Below are 17524 nucleotides of genomic sequence, written 5' to 3' on the forward strand. Positions count from 1 at the left end.
AGTGAGTTAAATCACAATAACTGATGTAGCATGTCCCTACAGTCCATCATTATCCATTCCCTGGTTTAAGATTTTTCTTTATACAAACAGGAGCCTTCAGTGTTCTTAAGTCCAACCTCCCATCTTAGAGAAAATAGAGTTTCTTGTCCAAAAGTATACCTGTAGCTCATGAATAAATTGTTACAAGAACACAGGGCTCCTAAAATGTCATCCACGCATTCTTCCTGGTGCTCCTAAAGATGATAAAATAAAAGTCCATGGGCATCCTGCCCTTTAGCGATCACGGTTACATTTGGAACAAAGAAAAAAGTATTTAGGATTATATATATCATCAAAGGACATAAACCTTACTACATGTCTTAAACATAAAAGAGGGTTATTTTTCCCAAGTGATGCAAAACCCCAAAGTAGGCTTTCCTGGGTTTGTACAGTCAAGAACCCAAGCACCCTCTAACTTTCAACTTCACCTCCTTAAGCACCTTTTTACTTTGTACTTGCAGGAAACCAGCCGCCCATCTGGCCCTATGCTTGTGTTCCATGCTGGAAGAAGGCTAAAAGACAAAAAGCGAAAATGTATGCAGTTGTCTACCCCTTTTAAGTATTGTAAGATAGCCTACTCAATTCTGCTTCTATCACGTTGGTCAAAATTAGGTCACAGGATCATCCTTACTTGCAAAGAAGTCTGAGTCACTATATTTACTTTTTAAAATTTTTGTCTAGAAATAATTATAAAGTCACAAGAGGTTGAAAAAGTCATATCAAGAGGTCCCAGGTAGCCATTATGCTGCTTCCTCCAATGGTAATATCTTCCATAACTATAGTACATTATCAAACTTCAGAAATTTATATTGACAGATTACAATTAACTAGACCAGACTACCGACCTCATTATGATTTCACCAGGTTTTTTTTCATGAGCTCAGTTTTCATTTTTTATATGTCTGTGACATTTTATCACCTATATAGATTCCTATAACTATGGTCACAATCAAGACACAGAGCAGTTCCATAACACAAAGGAACTTCAGGAGCTGGGTTTCTTTTTTTAAAACTACACACATTGTAGCCCTGAACAAAATCAGGGATCCTGCTAGGAAGAAACAAGAAAAAAGGATTTTGGGTAGGCAACAAGTAGCACCTGCCACAAAGGGCATCTATTTTAAGGAGAGGGAGTTGTCCATGATCTTGGAGGTATGAATAGATTCCACCCACCCCCATCCTTCCTCCTGACACATACACTCCTTTTGTTCTTTAGAAATCTTTCAAACAAATGCCATACAATTTGATTTATCTCATACTGCAGGGCTGTAATGACCCCATTGAGATGTGGAATTCATGGTTTCAAGAAACAGCAAATATATGTCTTAGTTCAATACCACTAAAACCACCCAAGAGACCAATGAAAGAACAAAGGGTTTTTGTTGTTATTGTTCTAATGAGAATAATTCTTTGACACAGAATCAAAAGGCAACAAGTATAGAGAAAGGAAAAACCCAGAGGGTCTCAAATTGCATCATTTTTGACAGAGGTCTGGGAGTAAAGGGACCTCTTAACTAGAGGGGCCACTGTTATTTGCAGTTCAATCCCAGAATTTTCTGAATGAAATCCAGCAATTTTCTTCCTATGGAACCTGAGAAACGTTCCTTCTTGTCTAACATGAAAGTTCTCAAAGTGTCAATAATGAGAAGAAATGAATATGAGGAAACAGTTAAAAAATATGCATATTCTAGAGGGGAAAAATATCTTCCAGAAAGTTCAAATCCATATAATAAAATAGGATCATTTATTAAAGTGCTTTGTATGAATCTGTTCTGTCAAAACATGGGCAAGCTTGATGTGATGCATTTGATTGGTTACCACTAATGTCAATCTCATGATATTCCAATGACTTATGTAAGACTTGTCCTCCCTACAACTATTGGTTATTGAGGAGTCTACTGCAATCATTGCTAATAGATTTAGCTGCTCGGACTCCGAGGGGAACGACCTCAGCTCAAGTAATGAGATGGCTACAGGAAAAGCAGTTTACCCTCCTGAGCACATCCTTTTATAATGGTGTCTTTCCCACTGTTATTTTTTAAAGATGTTTTGAGAGAGAGGAAAGGAAAGGAAGAGAGAGAGAGAAACATCAATGTGAAAGCAGAACATCGATTTGCTGCCTCCTGCACACTCCCTACCAGGGGTCGAACCCGCAACCTGGGCGTGTACCCTGACCAGGAATAGAATCGGCAACCTTTCGGTACCCAGGACGATGCCCAGCCAATTGAGCCACACTGACCAGGGCGCCACAATTTTTGAGGTAGTCTTTGGCATGATAGTGGTTAAGACAGATAACATAAAATGCCAGAGGAAGAAGCTTGAAGCTAAGTGTTCATCTCTTGAATACTGGATTCAAACCTTAATGGTCAAACTACAAGACAACCAGCAAAGGTAATCAGGGAGTGCGATACCACTGTTCTGTACCAGCTCCCCAAGACTGAGTGGTGCAGAACATCACTCCGCTCTTCCTCCAGCTCCACGTGGCTCCAGTTCTAGAACCTGCCCTTGACAGCTAAAGGGGAGGGATACCTTTTGAACCAGAAAATATCAAAGACAAGAGAGAGCCATAGGGCTAAGAAGGCCATCTCAAGTTTCAAGAACCTAACAAGTAACATACGTGAGGCAGATCAGTGTATGACAATAAGGGGTAGTAGGGACTGTGCCTAAGAGAAGCATAAATCCCCTACTCAAACATATTCAAATACTCAATAAAAATATAGCAAAACCAAGAAAACAGGAACCAACACAATGGTGTGCTCACTGGATAGAAGGAGGGACAAATTCAGTCGAGGACCCTAATTAGGATAAGAGCAAACATTTACATAGTATTTGTTATGTGCCTGGAACTGAAACACATGCACTTCTCACTAAATACTATCAACTAAGTATTATTTTGATCATCCCTATGAGGAAACTGAGGCACAAAAGGATTATGTAACTTGTCCATGGTCACTCAGCTAATAGGCTTTGAGCCCAGAATTCAAAGGCGGGCAGCCTGACTCTAGAGTCTGTACTCTTAACACTAAAATCACAACACTCTTTTTAAGAAATTAGATTCTGGCCCACCCAGTGTGGCTTAGCAGTTGAGCATCGACCTATGATGCAGGAGATCACGGTTCGATTCCCCATCAGGGCACATGTGAGGGTTGCGGGCTCGGTCCCCAGTAGGGGGCGTGCAGGAGGCAGCTAATCAATGACTCTCATCATTGACGATTCTCTCTCTCACTCTCCCTTCCTCTCTCTGAAATCAATAAGGACATAAATATGTTTTAAAAAAAGAAATTAGATTCCATGTAGTTGAACTAAGCAAGGGTTATCCTAATATGCTCCATAAATCCCATTTAAGTCTTCCATTTAGGGACTATGCTCTGCCTCACTGTGGGCTGTGTTGATGAGCCCCAGGAAGGACCACACACTGTCGTGTGATGCCACAGTCAAATGTTGAGGGATGCCATACTCAGCACAGAGCCTGGTGACATTGCACAATACTTTACTTATAAGGATCCGCAGAAATAAACAATCCTTCCTGACATTAGGATCAGGAATAGTTACAATTGTTCTGAACAATGGGTTGGCTTTTGAATAACTACTCCTTGGTTTAACAACAACTATATAGATGGCCCTGCTTCTGAGACTTGTTATGCATTTTTCTATCTTCCTCCCTTCAGGCTCTATTTTATGTCCTTACTTTTGCTCCCTTTCAGAGGCTGTCTTTATTCTTTTTATTTAATGTGTCTGTAATGTGTGAATACTTGTAAGTTATTCTAAATGCATTTTAGAGCAAGATAAGGTAGATATCAATAAATTAATAAAATGATAATTAAGAAGATAGTTTTAAGTTTTTGTGCAAGTTATAGAATTTTAACTTTGGATAATTTGGTCTTGAATCTGAAGTGTGAGTGTGTGTGTGTATACACAAATTATACTACAGGTCATCACGTTAGAAATCTTAGATTACTTTAAAGAAAGTTCTTGGAAAAATATTCCACTAAGACAGGGGTGGGGAAACTTTTTTTTGCCAAGGGGCATTTGGATATTTATAACATCATTCACAGGCCATACTGAATTATCAACTTAAAAATTAGCTATGTAAAAAGCTCCTAGATTTATTGAATTTTGAGTCCCACCTGCAGTTGCCTTAGCAGGGCCAGACCAAAATGATAAGGCCTGCGGGCTGGAGGTTCCCACCCCTGCACTGAGAGAAGATGGCCCAGAGAAGAAGAGAGAGACTTGTTATAGACAACATCAGTTAGAATGCTCTCAGGTAAAAGAAACAAAACATACTAAACTATAAGAAGAAATAAAGTTCAAGGCCATGATTTTTTATTCAACAAGAAATCTGGAGGTTGTTCCTCCCAGGCGTGCTTCATCAGCTCTGCAGGGACAGTGTGGAGCACAGGCGTCTGACCTTCTCCTGGACTCTGCCCTGGGGCGGTTAGATGGCTGCTGCCACTTCCTACGTCACCTCCTCATGTGACTGCTTCCAAAGGGAGGAAAGCTCTTTCTGAATACCCTTCTACTTTCATCACGGAGGAAAGTCCTCTCAGGAGGACTCTAGAAGCCTGCCTCATAGCTCCCTGTTCAAAACTGTGGGACAAGCCATTCTTGGTTGCCAGGGAAGCTGGGAAAGGAAACACTGACTTTTCCTTCCTCTACAGTAGTAAGCAGAAAAGCAAAATTGGGGCTGGGAACGGTTGTTAAGAGGCCGAATATTGCTGTCTGCCACAGGAATTCAATAAAAAAACACACTGGATATGTAAAATATTTAATAATGGGATGTTCTAGGCAATAACCAGTCAGAACAGAGGATGGCCTTGAACAGCTGGTTAGAATCTGGTGGGGGAGGATCCACTTATATATTAGTCCCCCAATCCATTAGCAAAACTCTCACAAGAATGCTTGTCTTAACTTTGTAGTTCTTCCCAAGAAAAAGATAGAAGAGCTTCTGTTGAACAGAGAGTCGGGGAAGGAGGGGCCTGGTTGTCAGCAGCCCATAGGGATATTCCTAGGTTATCTCTTGAGGTTGACAGCCAGGCAGGTCAAGGCCGCAGGTCCTGGAATGATCACCTAACTTTGACAGAGCAGCTCAGAGTGTGTTCTCTTTCTTTACTGAGTTTTAAAAGCATTTAACTGCTAGCAAAATGTCTGATAAACTTGGGTAATTTGTTGCAGCTGTGGTGTAGGGTTTCCTAAAATGTGATCTGCATCAGAATCCCCTAGGGAAGCCTGTCTAAAATTCAGTTCCCTAGGTCCTACTCTCCAGAACTATAAATTCGATATTCTGATTCATTGATTTGGGATACATTCCAAATTTTTGCATTTTAAGCAAGATCTAGAGTTGGAAACCTACCAAGATTCCCTACAACCAAGACTGCCCTAAAAAGACACCTATTTCAATAATTAGAGATGTGTGCAAAAGTTCAGTTACAAGGATGATTATTTTTAATGCTGATTTTTTTTCTTATTTCCTCCATTCTTGAGTTTGACATGTGGCCTTGAAATTCTCATACAGATTCTGAAATTACATTCCTGGTTTCTCTTGGCTTGTGTCTGTGCATGCAAAGTGCAAAGTGAAATGTTCATTGAAAAGTGTTATATATAAATCACTTATTGGCCCTGCCAGGAATGCTTTGTTCCTTTCATCAATGAGGCAATATTTTAGAATAATTGTTTTAAATGACTGAAGCATGCTTACCCCCGCCCCCAGGAGTTAAATAAAAACAGGCAAGCACAGACAAATACAAGAGGTAGTACTTTATGAGTGGTTGAAATTCAGGTACTCTTTTATTAGGACCACAGCGGCATGAGACAGATTAAATTTCAAGCATGGAGACCTTCAGTATTGTTCCTGAAATTGCAAAGCATCCACAGGCTTTCCTCTGCACTAGTAATTACCCTCTCAGTTAAGGCAATTGTTCCTAAAAATTAAACAGAAAGGTTCTAAGAAAATTACAGTTTCTTTTTGTTTATCACAACACTAGCGGATAAACTGTGGATTAATTAAACTCGCCTGCTTCAGTTTCTATGTGGTATTGATTTTCAATTCAGGCTTGAAGCTCGTGCTCTCGCACTAAAAAGCCTGTTTATAAGATCATTTTTAATCCCCTTTTGAAAAGGTTTAATTTATAATTGAGTAAGCTCTCTCCTCAGCTTCAATTGTTCGCAACAAACAATGCAAATGAAAATGTCCTGAATGGCATGAAAAATTGGGGATGAGAGAATTCTCACACACTGGCTTTCGGTATGTTCTTGCAATTTCTCCAGAAATAACATTGCATTTGAATAAGTGCCCTCTCCCATTGCAGTGGACACAGGGAACGAAAGAACCAGGGCACAGGTTTCCATCCCTGAGGCGCGCCCACCAAGACCCAACAGGACGGTTCAGAGCAATCCTTTCCATTAATGACTAAAATGAATACTAATTCTGTTCAGGCTTTATTTCCCCTGCCTTTGCCTTTTCCTGGCCCCCTGCTCCCCTTTTCCTCTTCTTAATCTCAATGACTTCTCATCTCTTACTAATCCTTAAAAGTGCTTTGTAGGGTTTCTTTAGAAAACTAACAAGGCAATAAGAGAAGAACTGAAATGGGCAGTGACTTGCAGTAAACCACAAGATTAAAGAAAAGTGTCCCTAATAATATACTGCTCAAAAAAATTAAGCTGATAATGTTACTGCGTATGCACACACGCACGTGCACACCACACACACACACACGAGTATATACAAAGCAAATAGAAAAGATAGGTCTTAACTTCATTTACCCTTTCCAAAAGGTTATAACCTTGCCTTTCACCACAAAAATGAAGAGGCATATTAGCACAAAAATCTTCTGTACCTTCATTCTGTACCTGGCTAGCTTGGGAATTTCCATTTCTTTCATTTCCATTTCTATTTGTAATTATATCTTAACAGAAAAAGTCAACCCCATTCCAAATGGCCCTCAAAGCCATGATGTAGAGTGGTAACCATTGATCAAAGGTAATTCCCCTTTCTCGCAGCCTGATGGATGCGATCCGGATGGATTAAACAGATTTGAGGCAAACCAACATATAGTTTTTGATTTATGAAACTCCAAGCTGTAAGTCTGGCACTGGACCAGGAACTGTATTTTTGGATGTCCCACCCAGGAATGACGGCCAAGCCTCTTCCTTCCCAGCAAGGTAGAATCACGAAGGAAACCCAAGGATCAGAAAGCTCTCAAAGTCTGGAGACCAGACACCGGCTGGCAGTTATGTGTTGTTTGGCTCATACAGGTTTTAAATACTTTTAATTCACTACCAACATTTAAAAACCTGAGATTTAACATAGAAAAGCAAGATAACTGATCTTTTTGGAAAAATGGAAACATGTGGCAGCCCTGACCCCGCATGTGGCAGTAACTGGCAAGAACGAAGTAGATGCTACCCAGTTTGGACAGATGTGGGCACTCGGGTCTTCCCAGCCTCTCCTTCCCCCTCCTGCCCATGCCCTGCCCTCTCCACTCAGTCACAGCCTGCCTGGCCTCTGCAGCCCTCTGAGTGTGTCTCCTGTGGTACGCCAACGCCTACATGTTTCCAGAGGAGGAGACACGGTTGTAAGAATGGGAGGCCTTTACATACCTTACCATGCGCTCACCACACTAAGTCTAGAAACTATCTGTCCCCATGCAAAGTCATTACATTGTTATCACGCTCTCCCTGCACCTTTCACCCTTCCCTCCACCCCCCAGTCCTCTGGCAACCATCAGTGTATTTGTTGTTTCTCTGAGTCTGCTCTTGTTTGGTTCTGTTTGGTTGTTTGTTTTGATTTTCCTAATTCCACTCTGTTGTACACCTGAAATGAATATAATATTGCACACTGACTATAGACTATACTTTAATAAAAAATAAAAATAAAATGAAACATCTAGTCGCCTCTGTGCCAATGGGAATGGACTTTGCTCTTTCCCCACTATCTGCAGCCACTGAATAAAACCTGTGTTCATCACTTTAACTAAAAACTTTTAAAAAGGTAAAAGGAGGGGGGAAGAATTGAAGGCCTTGTCTGAAGTTGCGGATAGACAGTGGAAGCCAGCTTATCCCTCGGCGAGGGAAAGAGGAACAGAACCGGGAGTCAGGCTCCCTCGCCTGTGCTGAGTGATGTGGTGTCACTCCTGGCACAGTGAGCAAGAACCCCCGAGGGCAGGATGTGTGGGCAGAATTCCTGACGTAGATACCTGCGCTCTGTTTTCTCCCAGTGAACTTAGAGGCTCACAGGAGAGATTAGAGGGTGACTGGTACTGTTGACCTTACTGGAAGGGGCAGGCCCAATTCCTGGGTCTAATTAGACATGATTTAGCTCCGCTATCTAGCAAAGATTGCCCAAGAGCAGCAGCATACTAAGGGTGGGCCGGGGAGCGGCTGGCCCTGCTTCTGTTTATAAGACAGACGTAGTGCCTACAGACAATGCTAAAGCAGTAATAAAACGACTAAACGTCAGCCTACTTTTTGTTAATACTAAGCACCAGCAAATCTGAATGATGACAGCGATAGAGAGATATTCCTCTTTTAAAAATGTTGTTGTGGCTCAGTGGTTAGAGGGTCAGCCTGAGCACTGAAGGGTCGAGGGTTCAATTCCTGGGTTTCGGGCTGGCTCCCCAACCCCAAATGGGGCACGTGTGGGAGGCAACCAGTCGATGTGTCTCTCACATCAATGTTCCTCTCTCTCGCCCCCTCTCCCTTCCTCTCATTCTCTCTGAAAAGCAATGGAAAAAATATCCTCAGGCGAGGGTGAAAAATAAAAAAAAAAAATAAATGTTGTTGTTTAAGTTCTAAACAATTGTTATAATTATCATTGAATTTTAAATAACTATATAACCAGAAAATTAGTAAATTTTATTATTTCCACATGAAACTCAGAGAATCCTGTTAGACAGCTAGCCCAGAAAACCTAGCCCCAGCTACACACATTCGCTTTTCCAGTGACCTTGTAACAGTTTGAAAGCCTTTGAGCAGGCTTCAGGCAAAGTTTCTGTTTCTAACCCCTGTGGTATACATTCCAACTTAAACATTAGCTCAGAAATAAACACTGATGGCACAGCGATTGCAGAGACAAGAAACAGAGCTCGGGTGATTAATTCTGCCATTGTATGGAGTTTTAATTTGTGCTCACAATTCTTCAACTGCAGAGACATTTCTTTAAAGCCCCTGGAATCAATCACACTACCTTTTTGTTTATTTTTAAATTTATTTTCCAATTACCATTGACATACAATATTATATTAGCTTCAGGTGTGCAACATAATGATTAGACATTTATATACTTTACAAAGTTATCATAAATCTACTATCTTGAAGAAGTGAATATATGGGTAGGTGTATTTGGGGGCGTTATTGTAAAATGGAATTTTTATAATCTCTGCCAAATTTATCCTTATGCTTAAGATTTTTCATAACTATTTCCATATATGTTGCTGCATGTGAGAAACATTTTGAAATTAAAATTAATAACGTGTGTTCTTTGATCAATTAATTATGAGTGAAACAGATTGAACAATCTAGCTATACTCCTTTTTTCAGGAATGTATGAGGAAGATTAATTTTGATGAAGTCATCAACAAATTGGCAAAAATTAAGCCTCAAGAAAAAACTGTCATGTTATTATTGATTACTATGCATGAACAATATGATGGTACACACTTTTCCCTTTGTTCTAAAAGTAAGTTAATGTGATTACAAAGTATTAATCCATTACTCTGTTTCTTTTCTCACCATTATTATTATGAATCCTTTAACATCAGAATTATTACTGAAAATAATTTTATCTGATAAAGAAGGGTGGTGTTAAAATAGGATGAGCTCTGGGTTACAATTATGCTAGCTCTTTCACTTTGTAAAGTATCATGTTCCACCTTTACCCTAAATGAGATTCCCATACTTGATCAGATGTGAGTAGCAGATTTTTGCCTGACCTGCATTTGCACTGAATTTAGTGCCTGGTTTTTATCTACAATAGAATTCTCTGCACTGTGAAATTTTCCCAGAGATCGCACTCCTGGAGAGTTTGAGAGTAATTCACTCTTCAGTGGATTCCATAGGACTTTGCCCACAAATTATAATGTCATGAATAAATGTTTACATGACCGTCTCCCCCAGTAGACATGAGTTCTTTTAACACAGGGAATGTGCCTTAATTACACTATTTCTACTACTTTTCAGGTACGTAATAAACTACATTGAATGCGTGAATGAATGAATGAATGAATGGATGGATAGTGCTCTCATCTGAGAACAACCCTTTGTGAATATATGAGATTTGCATTCCTACTAAATTAAACAAATGCCTTTGAAAGGAGTGATTTTTTTTAAAGAACATACTCTAACCCTAATATCATTGCCATCACTTTAAAACCACATCTCACCAGCAGTGCCCTCAGTGGTCCCTGGATCTGTCTCTTGCTTCAACAGTGTTTGGACAGAATAGGCCCAGGGACGCCCCTTCTACCAGCCTCTGACCACCCTCCAGCCTCTTTTCCAGTCCCCACCTTCAGGACCTCTCAGCCCTCCTCGGCCTTGCAGACCAGCCAACACTGTTTTTTGAGCTTAACTTCTCACTGCCAACTAACCACGAGCTCCCAAATTCGTCAGAATTACTTCCCGAGGTGGAGGCCGCCTTCAGCCACCCGGTCACCCTGCATCTGGGGCCTCTACACCTACCTCTCTGGGGGCTTCTCGTTCCACCGCGAGGACGGGGCTCTGCAGGGCGCGGGCCGCTGCTCCCTGGGGTTGGCAGAGAAGCCGAGGGTGCCGAGCATCTCTTGAAGATGCGAAACCAGTGTGACGGCAGCTGTGCCCTCTTCCAGGACGTGCAGGAGTCTTCACAAGATGAGGGGGCAAAACTCAGGGCGCCGTGGAAGCCGCCCCAGCCTTGGAGAAGCGCCTGAGCCGGGCGCTCCGGGGCCCGCGGCCCGGGCTCCCCCCGCACAGAGCCCGCACCAGGGAGCCCCGGGAGAGCCGCCTGCAGGGCGGGCAGGTGGAGCTCATGGGGAAGCGGGGCAGCAGCTGCCCGGCCTCCACAGCGGGCAGGCCCCGGCTGGGCCGGCCGGTGTCTCCCGGACAGCCCTCCCGCAAGCGCCGGGAGGAGCCCTCGGAGCCCAGAGGCCTCTGAGGGCCCCTCTGTGTCCCCCTGGGGTCTGGCTTCTGATTGAGGCCTTCCCTGTCACCACAGGGCAGTCTTTTGACTACTCTGGAGCCCTCTCCCATGCCCTGGACCAAATGGAAACAACAAAGCTTTTTGCAGCAAAAGACAAACAAAAAAAACACAAAAAACAAAAACTAAGATGACATCTCACTTATGTTCAGTATCAGAAAACATGAGCAAATTCTTTGAAAATCTTTAAATAGCAAATAGCCAATCAATGATATCATGGTAGTCCAGCATAGTGCAGAGATTCTCAAACTTCAGATTCATTGCATACTACTTCATATTTTTGCCTAAACTATTTTATATTATTATTTATTTATGTGATTATTTAATATATCTTTTATTTTGACTCTACCCACTTTTTAAACTTAAATACATATCTCAACCCCATTGTAAGAAATAATATCCACAAATATTTGAGTTTTATGTGCCTGTTGTCTAATTTTTCTAGTGCAAACTAATATAAACACAGAAATATGAAATATATTGTGCCATCCTAGCGCTACCTAAGTATATATCGTGGGAAACACTGGCCCAGTAGAGTGAACATAGGTTTCCGGATAAGATGACTGGGTATTCAAGCCAAAGCTTTTCCATTGCCAAGGTGACTTAACCTCTTTAAAAGTCAAGTCTTCAAGTACATATGGAGATAAGAAAACTGACCTCAGGGAATTGTGAAGATTAAATGGAATAACATATGCAAATCACCTAATGGGAGCCTTCCATAGATTGTTTAGGGGCTCAGTTATAGCTGCTAAAATGGTATTGATGTTTCACCTTTCAAATTGTATTTCTTCTTTCTCCACTTCTCACTGTCTCTAAAAATCTCTGGACCGCCCTTATTCTAAATTCACAGAACCATAGTGGCCCAATTTTATGCAAAACAAACATCAATCATAACCATTGCATTGAATAAAAATAAAGGTGCACAATATCAAAATAAATACGGACAAATCTTAGGAAGCAAGAGTACAGAATCGAGAATTCTCCCCCAGTCATCGCTTCCATTGGTTTTCTGCCACCTCAGAAACACCACAGGGGTCTCTGGGCCTTGGTCTCCTCACCTAGTAAAACTGAGGGAGTAAATTATTTTCCATCTAAAACCTTAGTTGATGAAATGTTTGCTATATAATACAATATCCCTTTGCTTTCTTGTCTTCTCTCTCTTTTCTTTTTTTTATTCTCATTGCCAAAGTCTACGTAGGGCAAAATTCATTGTGAAAGTGAAAAGACCTTCTATTGGGGTTTCAGGAAAGGATTTTTCAAGTTCAAACACGTTTTAAACTGAGGTCTCTTAACCTTCGCCTATTGAACCACCAGAGCCAGCCAGCCCTTATCGGTATCCCATCTCCCCACCCTCTTTTCCTCGGGGGGCGCTGACTTGCTTTTATTAACTCTTATCTTGTTGGGGGACCTGTGTTGTCTGAGAGAAAGGAGGTTATAAACAGGAGCAAAAATCAATCGCTGGAATCTGAACAGCGGCCGGGCATTTTCGTTGACTTTTTTTTTTCCCGGAGAGAGAAAAGTGCTTAGAGTTTTGATTGCATGGTACAGGCCTCCAGAGCGTTTAATTAAGATGTCTGAGGCAGATAATAACAAATGTGAGGGATTCAGCTCCTCGAATGATCATCCTGCAGACGCCTGGAAACAAACAAACAAGCAGCGCAGCCCGAGGAGGTTCCTGCTGCCCCTTCATCCTGCGGGCTCAGCAGGCCGCCCGCCCGCGCGTCCTCAGAGCTCAGCCCGACTGCGGTCAGAACAGCCTCTACCTGGGAGGCGGGCCGGGGTTCAGACACCAGATCTACCGTTTCCCAGGGTAGGCCTCAGAGTTGCTCAAGCGCACTCACGGGCTCAGTTTCCACTGGGATTATGCGGGGTTTTGGGGAAACCCGTTGAGAAACGGCCCTGATTATCTATTCCTGTGTAACATGCCCCTCCAGAGCTCTGTGGTATGTCAGTGACTGTTATTGTGCTGTGAATTTTGTAGGTCAGGAATTCAAATCAGGTATATAATCAGTATGGCTCGTCTGTGCTACGCTGTGCAGACCCTTAGCCGGGAAGACTCCGTGGCTGGGGTCGACTCGGGTGCATAGGGACAGGGTGATCTTCACCCACATATCTGGTGCCTGAGCCTACATGACTTGAGGGCCTGGAGCTCTCTGGCATCTCTTTCGACGGAGTCTCAGGACCTTTCCATGTGATTTCTCCTCAAGGCCTCGCGGCCAGGGCAACGTTAGGGTGGTTAGATTTCTTACATGGCAGCTCAGAATCCCGAGAGTAAGTGGTCCAGGAAAGAAGGCCGAAGCCGTGGGAATCCTGTAGCATCCTTCTCCCTGTGCTCTGTGGGCCAGTGCATGCTCAGCCCTCTGGGATGCCAGGGGAGTGCGCACGGATAGTGTTGAAAACATGCTATATTGAAAAGCATCAGACCCAACACCTGGAATATTACTGGAAATCAAGCTATATTATAGATCAGAATGCCCCCAAATCAATCTCCTGTTGTAATAATACTATAATAAATAAATCATAAAATATGTGAGCATATTCTTCACAGGGCACTTTTTATCCATTCATTCATGATGTGGGGGTTAATCTCCCCATCCAAGCAGGAGAAATATTCTCTCTAATTTTGGAAATAAAGAAAGTGACATTCAGAGACGTTAACTCAGTTGCCCCAGATGGAACAGCTAGTAAGCAGTGAGGCTGAGCACACAACCTACGCTCCATAATTCATGCCACTGTGTAGAGGGAATGGGAATCAATATACTCAGGTGTACAGGTATGCGGGTCCTTATATTGGAATCATTGACAATTTCAGCTCATCAACTACAAAACTTGCGTTTCTCTTATATTCCATTTTAGCTTTCCCTTTCAATCTACGTTTGTTTGACTAACTTGTTAGAAAAGTAAAGTTGTAATGGCTCTTCCTTGTACTGTGTGACAACACATTCCGTGAAAATATTCTTGGGCTGACTCCTTCCTTTTTGTGTCACAAGAGAGAAAAGTCCCCAACAGACCACCTTCCTAGAAGCCATTAACAGTCCCTTCCATTGATAAGAACATGTTCCTCGGGCTGCCTCTGGTGGGGATTGCGTCCTGGACGCTGGTGTCCCCTTCGTCCATGTCCCCTCTCTTTCAGTAAGTAGTGAGCACCTCAACTGTGGCTAGTTCAAGTGGACACGTGGGGTCAATGGAAACTATAGAATGAAAATCAAAGACTTTGCATAGAAAATAACATAAAGTGTCTCAGTAACTTGTTCTACTAATAAGTGTTGAAATGATAATATTTTAGATATATTGGTTTAAATAATATGTGTTATTAAAATTAATCTTACCTTTCTTTTTACATTTTTTAATGTGGCTTCTAGACATTGAAAAATACAAACGTGGCTTACGTCAAATGGCTCTTAGCACTTATCAGAACAGTTTAAGTCACAGGGCTGTGTCATGCTAATAACATAAAGTCCAGCCCAGCTGGTGTGGCTCGGTGGTTGAGTGTTGACCTACGAACCAGGAGGTCAGTTTGATTCCTGGTCAGGGCACATGCTGGGATTGTGGGCTCGATCCCAGTAGGGGGCATGCAGGAGGCAGCCGATCAGTGACTCTCATCATTGATGTTTCTATCTCTCTTTTCCTCTCCCTTCCTCTCTCTGAAATCAATAAAAAATATTTTTAAAAAATGTTCCTTCTGAAGTTGAAAATAATAATAATAATAATAATATAAAATCCAATCCTGGAACAACATACCAAAATTTTCTTAACAGAAACACCTTGAATTTACAGCTAATATTAGTATGAAAACATAACTAACAAGACAACTAAAAGCTAAACATACTCAGTGAAGCTGGTGTCACAATATGCTCAACCCAGTGTTTCACCAAATGCCACTCCACAGTTATAAGTGAGTTGTTGTTGTTGTTTCTTCCAGAGTAAAAATGGTTGAAATAACATGAAGGTGCAATTTGGCAACAAACTGAAAGGCTGTTGCTGGCAAACTTACAGGAAATGCATGGAAAACATCGCTGGAGGTGGAGAGACAAACATCACAGCAAACGACACATGTGGGAAGGCGCCGTGTACTTGAATGAAACACAGATGTTTACACCTGACTCAGCTTATGCTGTCTGCTAAGTGCTTCTGTAACGCTTAGGTACATAAAGGAAAACACTTTAGGGAACTATGAAAAAAGATGTACGAGAGAGGACATATTCTTTAAAATATTTTAGAGAAGAACTCTGGCTGTTTTGAAAAAACAAAGCCAACTGGCAGGAATAGGCTTCTTCTCTCCTGTACTCTTTGTTGGGTGTGGTCGCGCCCAGCGGAAGCACCATGTTCTGCAGCCTCCTTTACAGCCCTGTGTGGTCAAGCGACTAAATTCTGGGCAATCGGGTGAAGTTGTTGGGTGGAACTTCTGGGAAGTCTCCTTGAAAGAGAGGACAGAGAGCTAGAAGAGAACCATTTTGATGTTGTCCTTCCTTTTGTTCCTTCACGGGCCCAGATACGATGGCTGGAGCCCCAGCAGCCTCTTGTCACTTGAGGATAGAAGCCACAGGAAGGATATGAAAGATCAGAATAAGGACTCCAGGGTGCGATGCACGGGGTTTGGTCCCCAGATCTACCGCTCACTCTAAATATTATCAGTAAACTTATTTTTTCTCTTTTTTAAAATCACAGTCCCCTTTGAGAATCTGATGAAAGAGCTACAATCCCCTCTTTTGAAAGCACATTTATGTAAATACTTACAAGGTTTTGCACATCCTGGCAAATTCCATGAATTCCAGATCAGGGTCTCATGTTCTGGAGAAAAGTATGCTGTTGGCTTGCAGGGAGGGCCGAGAGAGGCCACATTTATGAAGATGCACCAAAGAGTCACATTCTAAAAGGTCATTCACTGGTTCAAAAATTGGATCAAGAGGCCCTGAGGCCACGCAAGGAGGAGAGGACAACTATGAGAGCATCAGGGTGGTGTCAAGAGCAGTGGATAAATGAGAAGATATCTCTCTTCTCACCCAGACTCTGTTGTCCCCAACCCCTCATCTCTATGGGACTCTCCTGGACAGGCATCTCTCCTCGGCTCCTCTGTATGTTAGGGTGCTCTCTGCTGCCTGAGCTGTAGCAGTTCTCCCGGGGCACCCTGGCTTCGGATAGGTGACGGTACACGGACTTTAGGGATTGACTTGAGCATGTCAGTATACCCTGAGCCAGGTGCAGAGGTGAAAGCCCATTTTCGAGACATGTAAGCAAGCAAAAAAATGTGGTTAGGAAGACCATAGGGAATAGAAGAAAGAACAGTCAGGTAACTGATTTGTGTTCTGGTTTTTACTAACTCTGCAGCCTCAGGCAAGTCAATAGTGTCTTGGAATCTCAATTTCATTATCTGCACAACAGAGTTAATTCTTGCCCTGCTTACGTCATGTGATTTTCTTGAGAAATAAATGAGATCATGCAAGTGAAGAATCTTTGTGAACTGGAAGATGCAACGCCAATATCATTTTTAGGTCTGACTAGAGATTGTACACGTCACTCAGAAGTATAATTTTATGTACAGAATTGTCATTTTTCTGTAATAAACTTTTACACAGAAGAGCCGACTGGAAAACCAGAACAATAAAACTTTTCTATGGTAAAACCATGATCTAGTTTTCTCTACTTAGAGAAAAATGACCTAGGGAACATGGGTGTTCCCCATAAAAAAAGCAAATACATTGTATCGGAGCAGATGGCTGAGCTGAAAAAAGTATAGAGCATAATAAAAGGTGTCTATAAAACCAGTCAAATAAAACATTAAGTGTTAGGGAAATTGCCCAATATTTTAATTATCATTCAGGAGTTTGTTTCATGTGTGGAGGCAAAATGATGACAATAAATTTCAAAGGCAGCCTCTCTGAGCTACTTCCTCTGGAAATCTAAAGAATCGGTGGCATTCTGATAGCCTTAAGGTGGAGCGTGAGCAGATGGTTGAAAGGTTATTATGACTTAGAGATAAGCACTTACCAGGGCAGCTCTAAACAAGAATCAGTGAGTGCTATCAAGTTCAGGAAGGAGGCAATCTTTTGAAATGCCCGAAGGCACAAGTGGCACATGCTTTTCCAATGATTCGGTGGTTTAATAATTAATAACCTCTTGAGACTTGTTCAGATGATTATGCAAGAGCACACATCACGCTGAGATTTCTTCACTCCCGATGCACTAAAGCCTAAGTGTTTTGTTACCAAACAGTCTCTGCAATCTCTCTTTGCAGCTAATCTAGAGTATCTGCGTTTACGAAACCGCTGTGCGCTGACCAGTTATTTTGTCATGGACAAATACTTGGTTACATCTGGTGGA

General features: G+C 42.0%; 1 protein-coding gene across 4 annotated transcripts in view; it reads right to left on the bottom strand.

Annotated features, from left to right (window-relative positions):
- LOC308567671 (uncharacterized protein) overlaps nt 1-17235 on the bottom strand; it is a 275010-nt gene extending 257775 nt beyond the window's left edge. For 2 of the 4 annotated variants that reach the window (XM_081159492.1, XM_081159491.1), the window contains exon 1: nt 17192-17235. The gene's annotated coding sequence lies outside the window, so the exon portion shown is untranslated. The remainder of the gene's footprint in view (nt 1-17191) is intronic. The other 2 variants (XM_081159493.1, XM_081159494.1) reach the window with 2 other exon arrangements.
- Between the last annotated feature and the right edge of the window lie 289 nt (nt 17236-17524).

Source organism: Miniopterus schreibersii (assembly GCF_964146895.1).
Source record: "Miniopterus schreibersii genome assembly, chromosome: 15".
In the NCBI taxonomy this organism is placed as follows: Eukaryota; Metazoa; Chordata; class Mammalia; order Chiroptera; family Miniopteridae; genus Miniopterus; species Miniopterus schreibersii.